The sequence below is a fragment of the Bombus pyrosoma genome, linkage group LG14 (genome assembly GCF_014825855.1).
Source record: "Bombus pyrosoma isolate SC7728 linkage group LG14, ASM1482585v1, whole genome shotgun sequence".
NCBI lineage: Eukaryota > Metazoa > Arthropoda > Insecta > Hymenoptera > Apidae > Bombus > Bombus pyrosoma.
The window spans coordinates 7,696,801-7,713,308 of NC_057783.1; the positions used below are offsets into that span (position 1 = coordinate 7,696,801).

The 16,508-nt window shown below is 35.8% G+C and overlaps 1 protein-coding gene across 6 annotated transcripts in view; it reads left to right on the forward strand.

Annotated features, from left to right (window-relative positions):
• The first annotated feature begins 822 nt into the window (after positions 1-822).
• Positions 823-16,508, forward strand: part of LOC122574545 (inactive rhomboid protein 1) — a 285,478-nt gene continuing 269,792 nt past the window's right edge. For all 6 annotated transcript variants that reach the window (XM_043742237.1, XM_043742238.1, XM_043742241.1 and 3 more), the window contains exons 1-2: positions 823-2,338; positions 2,996-3,297. The gene's annotated coding sequence lies outside the window, so the exon portion shown is untranslated. The remainder of the gene's footprint in view (positions 2,339-2,995; positions 3,298-16,508) is intronic.

The following is a 16,508-nucleotide window of genomic DNA, read 5'->3' on the forward strand; positions in this document are numbered from 1 at the left end:
TTCTTTATATGTCATATTTAAATGTTAACAAAATTCTGATGCATAATACATTGAACAAATATTACGTTTATTGGATTATGGATTTTTATACATTCGTGGTTCAGAAATATACAGAATGCATATATTTAATTATAAATATCTGTTCTTTAATTACTATTTTTCTCTTTTCAATAATAATAAACAAAAATATTTTTCGTTTTTGAGCGAGGAAAAGATCTTAAACGAATGTTTCAGGTATCTAAGGAAGAGGAATTTTCGGTATCCATCAGAGAAGAAGAAGAAGAAGAAGAAGAAGGAATGCGTGACTGGAATTTTAAACGTTACGAGACTATGCATGCATAGTAATAAATTCGCTGAACAGGTCTCTTTCTCTATTTATTATTTATAAACTATACATATACATTTACTTACTCAATGGAATTATACACATAAAAGTAAATTCTCATTACGGGTACCGAACTCAATAACGCAGTTGTTAAATAAATACTAAAATATTAATTGCAATTAAACGAAAAACTGCTGGGAAATTAAAATACTGGTTGAAAATTAAATTTTTATTTACTCTAATATTTATTTTATGATAGTGAATGAATGTCCATTTATTTCATTCTATACTAACAGGTCACTGTCTGACCATATGATAGTGTCCACCCCTTCGATCGACGGCAGAGTCTGTTCGAATTTCTCAATATCACCCGCAGGTGTCTCGACGTTCGACAAGACTATTCAGGAAGCCGCGCTTCGTACGGTCTCGTGCATTTCCGCCGTGGGGTCGCGGTTCCCATGCGAAGTTGCGCTCAGTCCAAATCGCGCAGCTGCCCCCTACAGTTTGGTTCGCGGTTAATCGAAAACGCACGAAAATACGCGGAGTTTCAGATGCGGCGAAAACATTTCGATCTTGTTGGTTCTTTGTCGTTCTAGATATGATGAGAGCCAGCAGAAAAAAGGATCGCATTGGTATGCCATGATGCGAACGGTGGGACGAAAACACGCGTCATGTTCAATTGGATTGTTATTGACGCGAGGGTTGGTTGCGCGGCCATGCCAGTCGTCGGGTGAATGGCTTAGTCGGCAGATGGCGCTGCGTTCGTTTCGGTCCACCCTGCCTGCGCTGGAATGCCCTCAGCGAGGAGCCTGTCGACGCTGCCGTCTTTCGTGGAGCTTTTTTCCACGCCACGATCAGGTGACTGGGCCAAGGCCCTTTTTGGACCTTACGACTCGTTTCCTAACCACTGACGGACATTCGTGAGCGGACGTGTAATCGCGGAAACAGATACGAGAAGGCGCCAGCCGGGTGGTCCACTTTACATGTACGGAGGTGCTGTGTTGTGTTGTGCACCAGAAGGCGGTTCCAGTGCACTCTATACTTTGATCATATCTCATCGTTCCATCTCGCTGTTCGATAGTGTGATTCTATCCGACATCCTGTGTTACTAGGTTCTATCTAAGAGCTGTGTTTAAACGATCGACGATTATTAGCCGCAAGAAGAGGACGCGGCAGGCGACCGAGTTAAAGCAGAACACGGGAGTGTCGTCCACCATTTTGGCTGCGCGAGGTTATTCGATGTGTGCACCATTCTCATTACACGTTCCCTGTTTTCGTATTTCGCATCCAATTGTATCGTTCATGATGTTAATCGAATTGTCGTTCGAATCGAGAGACGATCGTAAACAGTGTACGAAGAGATAATTCCTGGAAGATGATCTCTTAAAAGTTGACGTTAAATGGAGCAAGGCGAGGGCTGTTTTTCTGTTAATCCCCGATGCTGTCAGCTGGTCGTCTCGAAGTGTGACGGTGATAAAAATTGAGAAAATTCGTGAACGTGGAATTCGACCTCTGTGCCATCTTATACGTGTTACGAATGATCGTACGGGAAGTAAGAAATGTTTCGAAGAATATCGTGAATCTCTGAAATAAATCATAGTGGAATAGAACGATGTCGCTGGAAAGTGGGTTACTATAAGTGCCGTCCCTGCTGTTGGTGAAAATTGACGTTCACGGGGATATCCTGTGCCTCGTAATCGTTCATCCTACACACTCGTTTACCCTCTGCTGCTTATCGCGTGGATACTGACGAATTCGCGTAGATAATTTTAGTGCAGCTGATCAGGAACGACGTGTCTGAGGGAGTCAGCCTGTGTGAAGGATCTCGAGTGCTATTAACCTCGTTTCGTGGCCACCTCGCGGCGGAACGATTCTCGTTCCGCGATTTTTCTCTGGACTTACGTTCTCGAGGTGCGCGTTTTAACGTGATGGGAGATGGGCGGCGCGATTAACGACCAGGAACCTGCGGTGGGGCGAGTACAGGAATCGTGGCGTTCGGACACGATCTACATAGTAAGTCCCTTGTGTTGATACGCGGGAAACATTCTCCATCTTCGAATATATTATAAACGAAGGACGCGTGTGTTGTCGTCAGTTGTCGTCAGTTGTCGTCAGTTGTCGTATTTTTGTTTTCCTAATATCTTTCATTTCAATGTTCTCTTGTAATGATTCAACGCATAGATATATACTCGCGTAGTAAGTGTTTTGTTTTGAAATATATTATTATGTTATTGTTATGTTTTCGTGCGTATTATTATTGTAGACGATAAGCGATACGTGTCGTTGCTGTCGTATCGTTGTTGACAAATTTTTTTACTTGTATTCGTACGAACGTACGAATGGTTCACGAAAGTATATCAACATTCACAGAAACTTTTCATGAACGTATTATACAAAACATTTTGAAATTTTGATAATACTGTAATGAGAAAATGTATGATTCTCTGTATTACATGCGGGAAACGATGAGGACATTGGCGTTGATCGTTCTTTCGCGCGTATAATTATTGCAGACGCTATAAAAAAGACGTGTGCGTCGCGACGGCGCATTATAGTCTCTTTTCACGAGTTTTCTTTCCCTTTCTTTTTAATGCATATAATATTAATATACCTATAATGAACATATGTGATTGCTATGTTGACTACTATATATGAAATATTGTTTTGTAGGCAGAGATAAACAGTGGCGGAGGGAATGGTGAAGAGAAAAGAAGGAGAGGATGAACTTGTTATAAAGCTGCCGCGGACGAGACGAAACGACACGATGGAGACCAAGTGACTGTAATATTCTCTCGATCTCCTGGATGGGATCGTAGGGCGTAGTTTCTAGATGTATCGTGCGATTATTCGACTGAAGTGAACTGGTTTTTGGTGTGCTCTGCGATCAGTGCTCCGAGTGTGTGCAGGTTTTTGTCAACGTTTTGACGAGGATTACGTGTGCTACGCACGTTACATCGGCCCATCAGAGACATGTGAGTAACCTTATCAGAATTTTTTTTGTCTCCGATAACACGCTTCCTTAACGTAAACACGTTGCTAAATATAATCAGAGAATTAGTTATTTAAATACTTTTACCACTTGACAAAGATGTAACATGTGTCGTATGTGAATCAAACATCATGCAAAAATAAGTAAGAACGCAAATACAACTAAGTCACGTTTATATTTTGCTTTTTCTTGGTATTGGTTAATATTCTGCATTTGTTTGGGAATGTGATTCTCTGGTTGTTTCGAGCAATGTATTTTTATATCGGATTGCTTCGTATCAGGCGTTTTTTTCAATTTGTATCTATCTATTTCATTTTTCAATCTTCAGTTTGTATTATCGGATTATACGCGACTACAACAATTGAAGTTAGATTTGAGTTAGGTTAGTTTGTTTTATTCGTATTCTGTGCTTTTCGTGACAAATTTTACTGATGATTTTTACTAACGTGAGAGTACCATAAAGTAACTCTGAAAGCTTAGTAACTTAATTCATATTAATATAAAGTTTAATGAAAATGTAATATTATAATACTACAAATACTATAATGGAAACTATAATAAAGCATTGCTGGATGTGATTGACTTATCCAAGTTGAAGTATACGAGAGAAAGGAGATCTCGAATAAGATCTCAAGGGAAACGCTCTGTCTAGATCAGACAAACCGTGAAGTATTAGGTCCTGCGGAAAGTTCTGTCGTTTTCTCTGGATATCTTCTTTCGTAATACTATATTTTTTACTTTATTTTCTACGTCCTTATAACTATACTTCTCTTATGAATGAAAATAAGACGAAAATAACAATTTTTACATTATCTTTCGTAAAAGATGTACATACAGTTAATTAAAATAGTAAACATTTAACGATCGTTTCATCGGTGTTCGTGTTTTGAAATAATCAGTAGGATAAAAATGTTGTTCGTAAGGCTTTTTCGCCATTATCTTCAATCCTCGATCGCCAAACATTGAAATATGCACAACAAAATAGTTCACAGGAGATTGTCCGTGTGGAAATAGCGCCTGTTGGAGCTCTTCATAAAATGTTTCTCTGTCGCGGGAGTTGAGGAAGTTGTTACTTCTTTATAAACGCGAATAGCTTTTATTGAACAACTTCCGCGTAGTGTCTTCTTCATAATGTAACGATGGTAATGTTCTCGTAGAATGGGTGTTTAATAAAATGCGCCGTTTATCGCTGCTTTGCTAAACCTTCGTTTGTCGTTACCCGCGACATCCGGCGACGCGGTTGTACATTGAAAGTTTAATGTGAAATCATCGAACATGGAAAGTTGGCGGTATTCCAGTTTCTCCTGCCGTCTCTCAAATCCGTTCTCCTACAACCCTTTATACAGTACCAGTTCACGTAACACGTGTTCAACTGTGTACGTGACATACGTTGCGGGCATAGGTTGCTGCACAACTGCACATGGAACTGAATTATTGGAAATGTAAATTGAAAGTCAATATTATTTAGAGGCTGAGAATCTGCGAGTTACAGCGTACGGTATTGGCCAGGCGAAAAGATTGGTGTAGAAAGTTTCTTACATCAGTTATAATACTGAAGTTATTTTCTACGATATTGAAATATGAAGGATGTTTTCAGGTAGTCACAGGAATTCTTCGTTATTTGTTCAGGCAAAGATCAGCGTGAGAACTTTTTTAAACTAATTATATCAATATAAAAAATTATTGTATGTAATATTGGTATCATTATTAGTATTATTAATATCAGTATTATTATTGAAGAATACCTCGACGTAGGCGTAGAAATTCTCTATTACTTAGTCAGGGGAAGATTAATGCAAAACATGTTTAGGCTAGTTATATTAACGGAAAGTTTTATTTAAGTCTAAGATTATTTTATACAATAAATTATTTTATACAATATTGAAATTAGGGGAGAGATACGATCGAATTGCAGAAATATTTCATTGTTTCGTTTTCTTGGAAAATATGCTGTAGATATACAACCAATATACAGATAAAACAATAATCAAGTATATATTGGAGGAAATAGAAGGAAAAGTAAAATTTTCCATTAGAATGTAAGAGAAGTTGGAAAGTTATTTCCTCTTTTAGAAGTCCATTGAATCATTGTAAGTAGCTTTACCTAGTTACTTGAGTTTGTTACTATTCACAATGAAAAATTCAGGATCGTTGCTTTCAAAGAGTAATTATCAGGAGAAAGAGCAGCGTATAACGAAATTTACATCTATGCTAAAAGATCTTTTGACAAAGCAAAAGTCCTTTGAGAAATTCGCTTAAGATTGTTAAATTGCTATTATTCAAAAAGTATTAAACATAAGAAGTACTGTGTATAGAAGTTTGCGACAGATTTGCATTACTCTTTAGCGATGGAAGCTCTGAAACAAATTACTGATGTTCCTGATTCATACATAAGGTATGGATAGATGTACATTGTACGTAAATTTGCTAGAAAAATACACTAAAAGTTTCTAGACTCCGTAAACTCGTAGATAATTTCATTTGTTATATTTATTTCTCTATTGTATTTGTTTAAAGGAATTTATTCACATGACAGCATCTTTCGCTAGTGTCTTACATCCTTTCTTCTCGTCAGAGCATTTTTCTAGGACGAACGTTTCTTTGATTAACAATGGAGTTAATCGCAGGAAATAATTACGTCCAATTTACAAAGTCTTTAGATTTCAATAATTTCAATGTGATATATATATTAGCACCATTTCGTTGGATTCATCGCGTCTTTGTGAATCTTTTTCACGAGTAGCCTTTGTAGAAAGAGGGTAATTCATGTCTACATTCAGATATAATTACGTTCCATAACATTGTTTAACTTCCTTTTTGAAGTATTTATTAGAAGAAAAATCTTTTAACCCGATTGGCTGACCTATTTTAGTGTAAGCTACTTTATCATTTACACCGCTGCTTGTTCGTAGTTGTCGGTGGATTTTCGATTCGATTATTAATGACCGCAGATTGAATGATTAAAAAGCCCTGTACATAGTGATAAATTTTTATCAGAGCTTTTGTTCGTGTTTTTTTCCCACGTGATTCACACGTGTACATACCAGAACGAGACTAATCACGAGATCGTTGATTTATTAGTTTTTCGATGATTTTTTGATTGATTTATCCTTTATTCGTATCAAAACACGTTTATCATTTTATGTTTATTCTTCGTGTTCTGTATGTTTTTTCTTTAAACCCTGTAACGTGTAATCCAACATTGATGGTATCTCCTATGACTTTTTGATAGCTTTTTAATTTATTTAGTGATTTCATTGTTGAGCTACGTAGCTCTTTATTAAAAAATTGAGAAATATCTGCATTGTGAGAGCGATGAGACCTGACATCTTCGTGATCGTACCTTTGAGACTTGACATCTTTCTCGCAGTTGCCTTATCTTTATTGCCAGCAAAATGCATACTAAAATTTCACTCGAAATATCAGACGTTTCTTCTCTGTTTTCACAATCCCAAGGAAACAAATCACGTTAGAGCAGAAAAATGTAACATCCAGGGAAATAATAGCGCATTTTACATACATCTTATATTATACTTTACATTTCCTTCTTCAGTAGCACGTTTCATTAACCGGTGCAGTTTATTATAATCTGCAACGACAGGGAAATTAGCGGTTGTCAATGTACTTCGCCACATATAGTAACAATTTGAAAATCAATGAGAACACAGCAGCGGTACGTTACTCGCGTGTATATTGAACGTTCACCATACTGAATAACTTAACATTACTCTATCGCGGATAATAATAATTCTTCGGTATCTAAATTCTTTACTGTATAGTTGCATTTTGCAGTTAACTTTCACGTGCATCAAGAATGTAAACAAGGAAAGTAATAAAATTACTATTAATATATTTTCTGGATCGACATCCAGGTCCAGGAGGCTATGAACCAATAAAGAATCGTAGAGACCATTCTTCGTGATTAATATAGCACTGGTAAGGTTTTTTTAAATAAATTAGGACGGTGGTAAATAACTAGTATTTGGTCTAGGGTGCCGAAAATATTTGAAACTATTCCAATGAATGATGGATGCATAGTCATCGAAGGTTTGGTCTGAATATATTTGGTCATCTTCTACTTAAGTATAACCGAGAATAAGAATAACCATAAGCAAATAAATCATTATAATTTAGCTATATTAATAAGTAAAAAATTTTGGTGATGGAAAAAATAATGGTAAAAATAATGCTATAAGGAAAATTTTCACTTCTCTTAAAAATAATAGTACCTAATTTTCCGGTACCCAGTTTTAGCTAGATTTGCCTTATTTTTCTTTCAGAAAATCTTCCATTCTGTTTAGTTTTATAACTCAGATAATATAATTCTTTCTTTGAGAGTAGTTTCTCCTTTTTTTCAATCGTGAAACAAGAGGTCGAATATTCCAATTTCGTTAGCAATTTGTCTTTTCGTTACGCGTTTCTCATCGATACCATCGTCGATCAACTGACGACGAATCGTCCACCCACGTGTGGTCTTTCTCCACCATCGAATATTATGGTCGACCACGATTTATCAATGATGAAAGACAGGCCAGGATAAATAGCGAGGGAAGAAAGTATTTTCCAAGAACAATTGCTCGTGAGTTCTCGCGTGACGTGAAAAGCCAGTCGATAAAGTGATCGCGCCTTTTTACCGGTTGTTGAGTATTTAGTTAGTTTAATAGCGTTAGCATTCACTAAGAACAGCATAAACATGCGATGCTTTTCTGTGTCCCACGTTTTGGGTGTCACCTGACCCCCTTATAATTTTCATGTCACATGCGACATTATCGATTCGATATAGTAGCGGTTTAAATAAAAACTAAGGTTTTCTATGAAATTACGAATAAAATATGGAACAAGATAATCTGCAACCGTAAACGAAGCATAGAAGTTTAGTTTCCCACATACTTTTGCCCTGGAAACTCACCACGCAATTTACAAATAACTCAAATTTACGCCCAAATTAATAAATAATTAAATAAAAGGATAAATAATCTAAAAACTTGCTTCTATAGATAAATATATCGATCTACTACATTGATTTTCACAGCTATAGTAAAACAAATGCACAAGACTAAGGACGTGGTATAAAATTAAGGCTTAAGATTCAGGTTTAAAAGTAAGACTTAAAACAAAGAATAAGTCCCTCGTTCGTTGGCTCTCGCCGTCCAACAATGAGGCTTAAAATTAACTTAATCTAGATCTGGGAACTAAAAGCTACTTAAAGGTGAAGTTAAACTAAACGTAGATACTACATAGATCGCAGCCCCATTTTCAGTCTCTCGTATCAGAAATTTTAAATTCGAGCGAAATTAAAAAAGAGCTAAAGTTATAAACACTTTGCTAAATGAACTGTTTTATATAATAATTTGATATTTAAAAGCGTAATAAGATAAAGGAAGGATTTCAACTTTTTGCCCTAAGTTAAACGATGTATCTTTGTACAAAAGACGTGTACAATAGATTTAGCCTGGATATATGTACCTTAAAATTAATTAAAACTAAAATCCCACGATGTCTCCGCGATATCTCACGGCATTGCCACGACGAGTGCTTATCTGTCTTCTGATTAATTAAAACTAACAATAACACACATGCATCCCAAGTTGGCTGTCTAGCTGAGAGTTAAAACTAAGACCTGAAACTTGAAACTTAAAAGTAAGCATGCATCATGCAATATCTATCTCCTACGGGACGATTACATAGATCTTTACAAAGATTACACAATAAATCCTCAGTTATGGCATACGTTTATCTACTTTATAATTAATTAAAATTAAAATTTACGCCTTCCATGGCGTTCCATGGCGAGTTATTGGTCCAATCTAGGTCACCGAAAGACTCTAAAAAGAATTTTTGATGATCTGCACCGTACTGTAGATTGCGTAGTTCCTGGTGTGGTATCGTTCTTCAAAAACTGATCGATTGATATAAAAATAATGTAAAGATTGTAACTTTGGAAAACGCTGCCAATTACCAGACTTCATCACGAGAAGGTAACTACATATGAGCTCCGCCCACGAGCCACTCAACATTACACATAAATCTCGGCATTCAAGCTGTTAACAAGAATGTCCAGTTCTGACTCTACTCCATGGACCTGTGTAAAGAGAGATAGATATTTCGTAGAACACGCTGCGAAGCATTCATCTCCCACCTAGCGCTTACACGAATCTTTATAAGCTTCAAGTAAAGCATACAGCACGCACCATCACAAGCTTACCAGAAAGTACACAGTATACAATGTACATATATCTTCCATACAATGTTTATATGAATCTTTACAAAGTTGAGAAAAGAAGCATACGTCACACATCTACCTCCCGTACAACAATTACATAGATCTTTACGATAATTGGGCCTATAATTCTGCTGGCAGCATTCGGTATCAAAGACACATTTGTTTAACTTGGAAGGAAAGAAAGAAAACGAAGCTACTTCATAATTTATTCGTTATGTCGTGTCTCGTAAAGGAAGATTCCGATGTTTTACATTCGCGATACTAATATCCTTTGAGACACTGACAAATTTTCTCATCACTCAAGCACGACTTTTATTTAAACTCCCCTTGAAAATAGCAAAGCAAAAAGAAACGCGATCGATCAGGATAAAATAAAAATCACGGCACTCCGAGGACGAACGAGTTTGCGATCTCTCGAAAGATCCAACGAACCTACGCGACGCATTTCCGTGCACGTGATAACCGCAGGTTTGTAGTAGCTTCAGGTAGTAGTCCAGGTAGTAGCTCCAAGGATTGTTCATCTCTCGATTCCTGTCTCGCCGTTTGAAACTTACACGAGCTACTGTCGAAGCTATCGACCGATGATCTCGCGGTGGCCCAGCTAAGGATCGAGCACGCGGGTCTGTAATCTGACACACTTCAACTGAGCAAGTGGGGCTTCCGGTGGGAGGGACTACTGATCAGGATTACAAAGGCATGTCTCAAGGGAACTAGCGGGGTCCATTCCCGATGGGAGGAACCCACTGAACAGGATTACGAAGGACATCGAATTACAGATCCTAACGCAGTCCGAGCATCGAAGTGCCAATCGGGCAGGGCCTCAGATCTCCGGCTGGACTCCGCAAGCATCATTGGCGCGATGACAACTCTCGCGACTCGATACAAACGGCGAGCAGTCATCAAAACAAAGGTATTCTTGGAGCTACTTGTGAATAACAGGAGTCATCGAATTCGAAATACGCGCGAACGTAGTACGTTATGCCATAGTATTGGAAAGAATTGAGCCAACGCGAGCCGATGAGTCGTGAGAAGAATTTGTTTTATATGATAAAGAAGGGAAAGAGAGAAGAGATTTTTATGTTTTAAATCAGATAAGCGTATCGTTATACGGAACGCGTTTGTAATATTTGTGTATGTATGTTATGATTAAATAAGCTAAATTGCATGCATCCTGCGATGTCCCACGGTGTCCCATGGTGTCCCATGGTGTCCCACGGTGTCCCATGGTGTCCTATGGTGTCCCACGGTGCTAACGGAGTTGCCCGCAAGGGCGAGGCGGAGCGTTAGTCTAGTCTAGATTATTGATATTTCGAAAAAAATTTTGGATGATTTAGACTGAATTGTATAGAAGTAGTTCTTGGTTTGATATCATTTTTCAAATAGTGATACTTGGAAATATTAATATGCGTATCGTACGCACACAAATAGCAATGTATTTCTCGCATTAAAATTAATATTACTTATATTAGTTCTCTATTATTTACGATAGTGTTCAGAGATATTAATATTTGGAAAACGATACCAATTACTGGTATCTACCATAGGGAGGTAACTACGGTCCCATCATATATCATAAATTAGTAATTCTGTTTATTGATAAAATATCTATCCTACGTTATAGCAAATTTTGTTTCACTTCATTTAATGCTAATAATAATTTAACTAATGTAAAATAATGTTAAAATTGTGGACAGGGAATTGGATAGATCTCGTAAAAGATTCTTATACGTGCTTGTAACATATTTGGTTCGTGAGTAATTGTTATTTATGTTATTAGGAGCAGAAGACTATTTGATAATGAAGAGGCAATGAACACTGAAATTTCTTAATTACCATCTGCAGGTATTGAGAAGGTTTGCAATGCATACGATTTTAATATGACTTTTTCTATATGGATGCGAGTGTAAAGATTACTATCAAAATATAATATGTAAATTAATATTATCGTATATGATCGTTAGTATGTTCGTTGGTATTATTCGTATATGTATCCTTCATACGTAATAATATATTTCATTACTAATAATAATTAACTATATAATTTGTTAAAGGGAACAAGGTACACTATTTGGAAAACTATCAAACACACGTACCCGCGTTATATTTGATTGTCAAATAATGTTATTAATTATGTTTTCGAAAGAACAGAATACTATAGGTCATGATAATAAACTGAAACTCATTCAGACAAAAATGAAATTTTTAAATGACTCTGTCACGTTTATACGCGAGGGTAGAGATCTTTCAAATATCATCCAATAAAAATATTAAAAATTGTTATTTATTGAAGTATACACAAGTGTGATAAAACTTGTAAGAATTAAGCTCGCATATAAACTCAAATAATCATGTTTGAACATTGGATTCATTACCTAAGGAACCAGATCATGCAACTTACCAATAGTAGCACACATAATTGGATGACGAGCTCTCGCTGCCTTTGATTTGAATCCATTTGCTTCTTTGAATGTAAGAACATGCTGCGATTTCTCGACTTTAAGAGGACATGAGGAATTAAATTCCATTCATAGTCACCTAATAGCTCCACTTTGCATTGGCACCGATTTTATTTTATGCAGTGAAATGAAAATTTAAGTACTATATTTAAAATTAAAATATGAAATTAAATAGAAATAACACTTCGCTTGAAAGATTTCAAAGATTTAGTTAATATATAATATATTAAACATATATTAAATTAGTAGTAGAATTGTTTTCAATTAACGGCATAATTGTTATAGATTAAGCGTATAATTATTTTAAAGTAAATTAATGGTAGAATTGTTTAAAATTAATAGTATGATCACTTTAGAATAACGGAGTACTGTTATAAATTAATGGTATAATTGTTTGAAATTAGTGATATGGATTTATAAATTAAGAAAAGAATTCTTTTAAATTAGTAGTATAAGTGTTTTATATTAACGGTATATTTGAACTGTGTTAATTTATATTAAATGCCAGTTTATGACAAAAATAATAGCCAAAGATGAAGTTCACCAGTTATCAAGAATCATCACCTATATCAAGCGAACTTTCTCTTCTTGAACTTCTGAATTTTCTTTTGAACCCCGTCGAATTCTTTTGAATATATTCGTGGTATATTTGGAAAAACATATCATTTCTCTATTGAAGCCTCTCAATCGTTCTAATTGGTAAATTCTGTTCAGGGGATGTGACAACAGATTATTAAACGTCGTGCCGATACAGCCAAAGGCGTTTGACCCCGGCTTTTGAGGTGACGAACTTTGGAGAGAGTTATAGATGAGTCAATTCAGTCAGTCGATGAATGAGAGGTTCCCGAAGGCATGGATTTCAAAGTAACTCAAAGTTGAATCGGTTAGCTCCATATTTTATTTGAGATATTGGTAACGAAAATAATTTCCTTTCAATCACACCATATTCTTCCTTCCAACACAATCGAACTTAATATCCATCAAAGTGAAAGACTATAAATACTAAAGCCTTCATGATCTTGCAACTACATAAATCTAAATTATAATAAACATGCTTCAACGTGGAACATAAAATCTCTCAATTTCCTGACGAATAATGTTCACATTCTGTTCAATTATGAGAAAAGAAAGAGGAAAAACGGTAGTTGGATTTCAATTTCATATAATCTCAGTGAATTTAATTAACAAATAGCCGGCCCTTTTTCATGTCTTTTTCGGTAGCCTTCGTTTTTATTCGTTTCCACACTCGTGTGGAAGTACGAATACGATTGCAGCAAATTGAATGCTCTCCTCTACTCTTTCTCTTTCCTCCCCCGTTCTTCTTCATTTCCTTTCTTTTCTTCCTGGTCTTTCGTAACGCAAGCACTTCTCATCTTTTCGTTCTTTCATTTTCGACGAAGCCCCGGCCCTTTCTTTTTAATTGAGCCTGCAAATCTGAACAGCCGTCTCATGGACTTTACGTGTTCCTTTAATAATTCTATTTCTGTTTAAATACAATTTCAAACTCTTTGTTTGTAACTTACAAACTGCTTTATTTTTTTGCTGTAGATAGGCGACGTTATAATGTATAGTCGTCAATCTATTCCCGAGAATTTAATATTAAAGCTAGAAACTGTCAGTAGCAGCTTGGATATACAACACTAGCTCACAAGTATTAGGAAATTTGCTATAGCTTTGTATAAAATGCAATAGTGGTGACCCAGATTGGCTGGAATTTTTCGTACTCATAACCACCTTAAGTTGACGATACGGAATTTGGTTATTACGGTTTGATGATGGAAATATGTATATACTTAGTTACATTTGGCTGGTTGAAAACCATAATAGTGTAACTACTATTTTTCATGAAATAATATTCTACATTTATTAGTGCAAGAAATTTTGTCGAATCATAAATGTATCACATTTATTTTTATTTCGAATATTTTTCTATCCGATGTTTAGTATAGTTTCATATAGATTTTGGTAAACATTATGTATACAATTAGTGAATTTCTATTCTTGTAATGATCCCATAATAAAATCTTAGAAGCTAGTATGATTGTCCAAGGATGGGTTTGGAGGAAAAGGCGAAACGATAATAGGAATAACGAAGAGAACATAGCAGAAAGCTTTCTCCAATTTTAAAACGACAATTCCATTTGCTTGGAACTTAATTCTCTATGCTTGAAAATAGCATCACTCTGTTCCGTATTAACATTAAATACGACAAAGATACTCGGCCTTTCTTTGTGTTCCTCTTACCGCGTCATGAGATTTCATAAAAGTGGTCTAGAACGAAACAAACGAAACCTGTCTGAAGAGCAACCATCTTTTTCACTTAGGTGAATCTTATTTACTATATTTATGTATTTTCTTCATTCTTCTCGATTTTCCTCGAAATCTTTGCATAATCTTGATTCAAGCTGGTCGACCTATGATAACGTGTTTCTTTTGTGGTAATGGAATGAACTTGTCCTTCCAATTTGAATTCGAGAGATCTACGTTCTTATTTATAAATATTAGAATATTCTAGCAAGCGAGATAAACTTGAAAACTAGAGAGAACAAGCGAATTTATTTCCTCTATTATACCTCATTTACACGTTTCATTTATTTGAGAATCAGAATCGATGCCATGAAATTTCTCCAAATTCCTCTTTGTATTATCCAAATATACATGTCGTAGCAATTGAAGGCTTAATTTTAGAGCTTTTCGTCTAAAGCTAAAAACGTCCAGAAATAATTCGCGATCATTTTGATTTGAACTATAACAGCGCATTACTATGAAGTAATTATTATCTTAGATTGCTAGAAATTTTGTACATTTCAAAAATAGTGTGATAACACGCGTCGATTCTACGATATCGATTATTTAACGAGACTGTCCCGACTTCACTTGTTTCGTACATTTATGTACATAACCCGGCTCGTCTTTCGTTAGTAACGTTTGTCCAGAGATTAATAATCCCCGTTTCCTGGTAGAGTCTTTGTTGGAGTTGCATTAAAATGTTTACCGATTGTAAATATACCGATATGCAGCGGGCGAAATGGATTGTCCCTCTGTACTTCCTGCTATTCCAATGAATATTTCATACCATTTCGTTTTTTTACTCCACCTATTGTTTTCGATACATTTATCTTATTCAGGATACAAAAAAGACAATACTGAAAAGCTTTGGAGATTTCATTGATAGCTGAATGTATAGTACCGAAATTCTGCTTCTGCTTCGAAAGCAGAGAATCGCTTCAATGGAAATACTGTATGTATAGCAGTGTGTTTGGTTGAATGCAAATCTCGTTTTTAATTCACGAGAGATATAGATCGCGGATCAGGAATGAAATTAGCGAGACAAGGGAGAAGCGGAATGTTTTATTCTTCGTTCTGGTTCTTAAATATTAATGTTTGCTTTGTTGGAATGGATGATTTGCTTCGTTTCATAGCGAATATGTTATACATGTTTGAATCGATCGATTCACCTTAAGGCACTGTTCAAGTTTTCATTTCAGGAAACAAGTATTCGTTATATGAGAATACGTGTGGTAACTAACCTTTCGTTATCTTGATTTTTTTATAGAGACAGAAAGATCATCTCGAAAGAGTAGGTATAGATATGTATCGTCTTCAAGTATTCTGCGTATCTGTAAGATTTCTGCATATCTTCAAGTATTGTTAAAGATTCAAAAAGAAACTACTTTACTTACAAACTCGTCCAAATTGCAGAATGAAATATTACATATCACATTTAATGTTTTAGTGCATCCTCTACCTGAAAGTAATTTATTCTAATAGACAAAAATTATGCTTTTCCATCTAGAAAAATAACGTAGCTACACTCTGCAAGACGGATAAAGATAGAATACATGTAGCATGTTTTTACTTTTAGCAACTTCAAAAGTATATTTCTAGTCGCTCGAAACGTTCTTTCCATACTTTTTAGATCTTCCAGAAAATCGTGTCTGGTAACATTCAGCAGAGAACGAGGATCCAGAATTCCTGAATGGAAAATATCAGGACTGCGAGGCCGTATTATCCTAGAATTCCGTCGTAAGTCGGCATAATGGTAAATTGAGTGGGGCAGAAACGCGTTATCCAATTTCGAAAATAATCTCTCGCCGTAAAGAGGAGTAATGAAACAAGTTCGTCGGTAGTTGGCCAAGGAAGTTGGCTAGCGTCGTAAAACACGCGGAATTTTAATGAACAAGTTGGGAAATTTCAGTGAGGAATAAAGTACGCCCGAAAGAAAGTCTCTCGAGCGTTCGTAGATGCTCTCAAATTATAGTGGAAGTCCCGACGAATGGAACTTAGGAAAGTGATGCCAAATGGAAAGGGTTGTATTTTACTTTATTACAGAATACACGTAGAGGACTCTCTTTAGAGTTCTAAACAACGCTCTCTTTTGCTTACATCTCTATTCTTTTCCTAATATTTCATCCAAACTGGTTATTTCCAACTAAATCTTTCTCTTCCCTCGACTTTCTTCGACTTTGTGTTATTTGAGAAATTCCTATTGCAAAGTTGCTTTCATAGGAAATT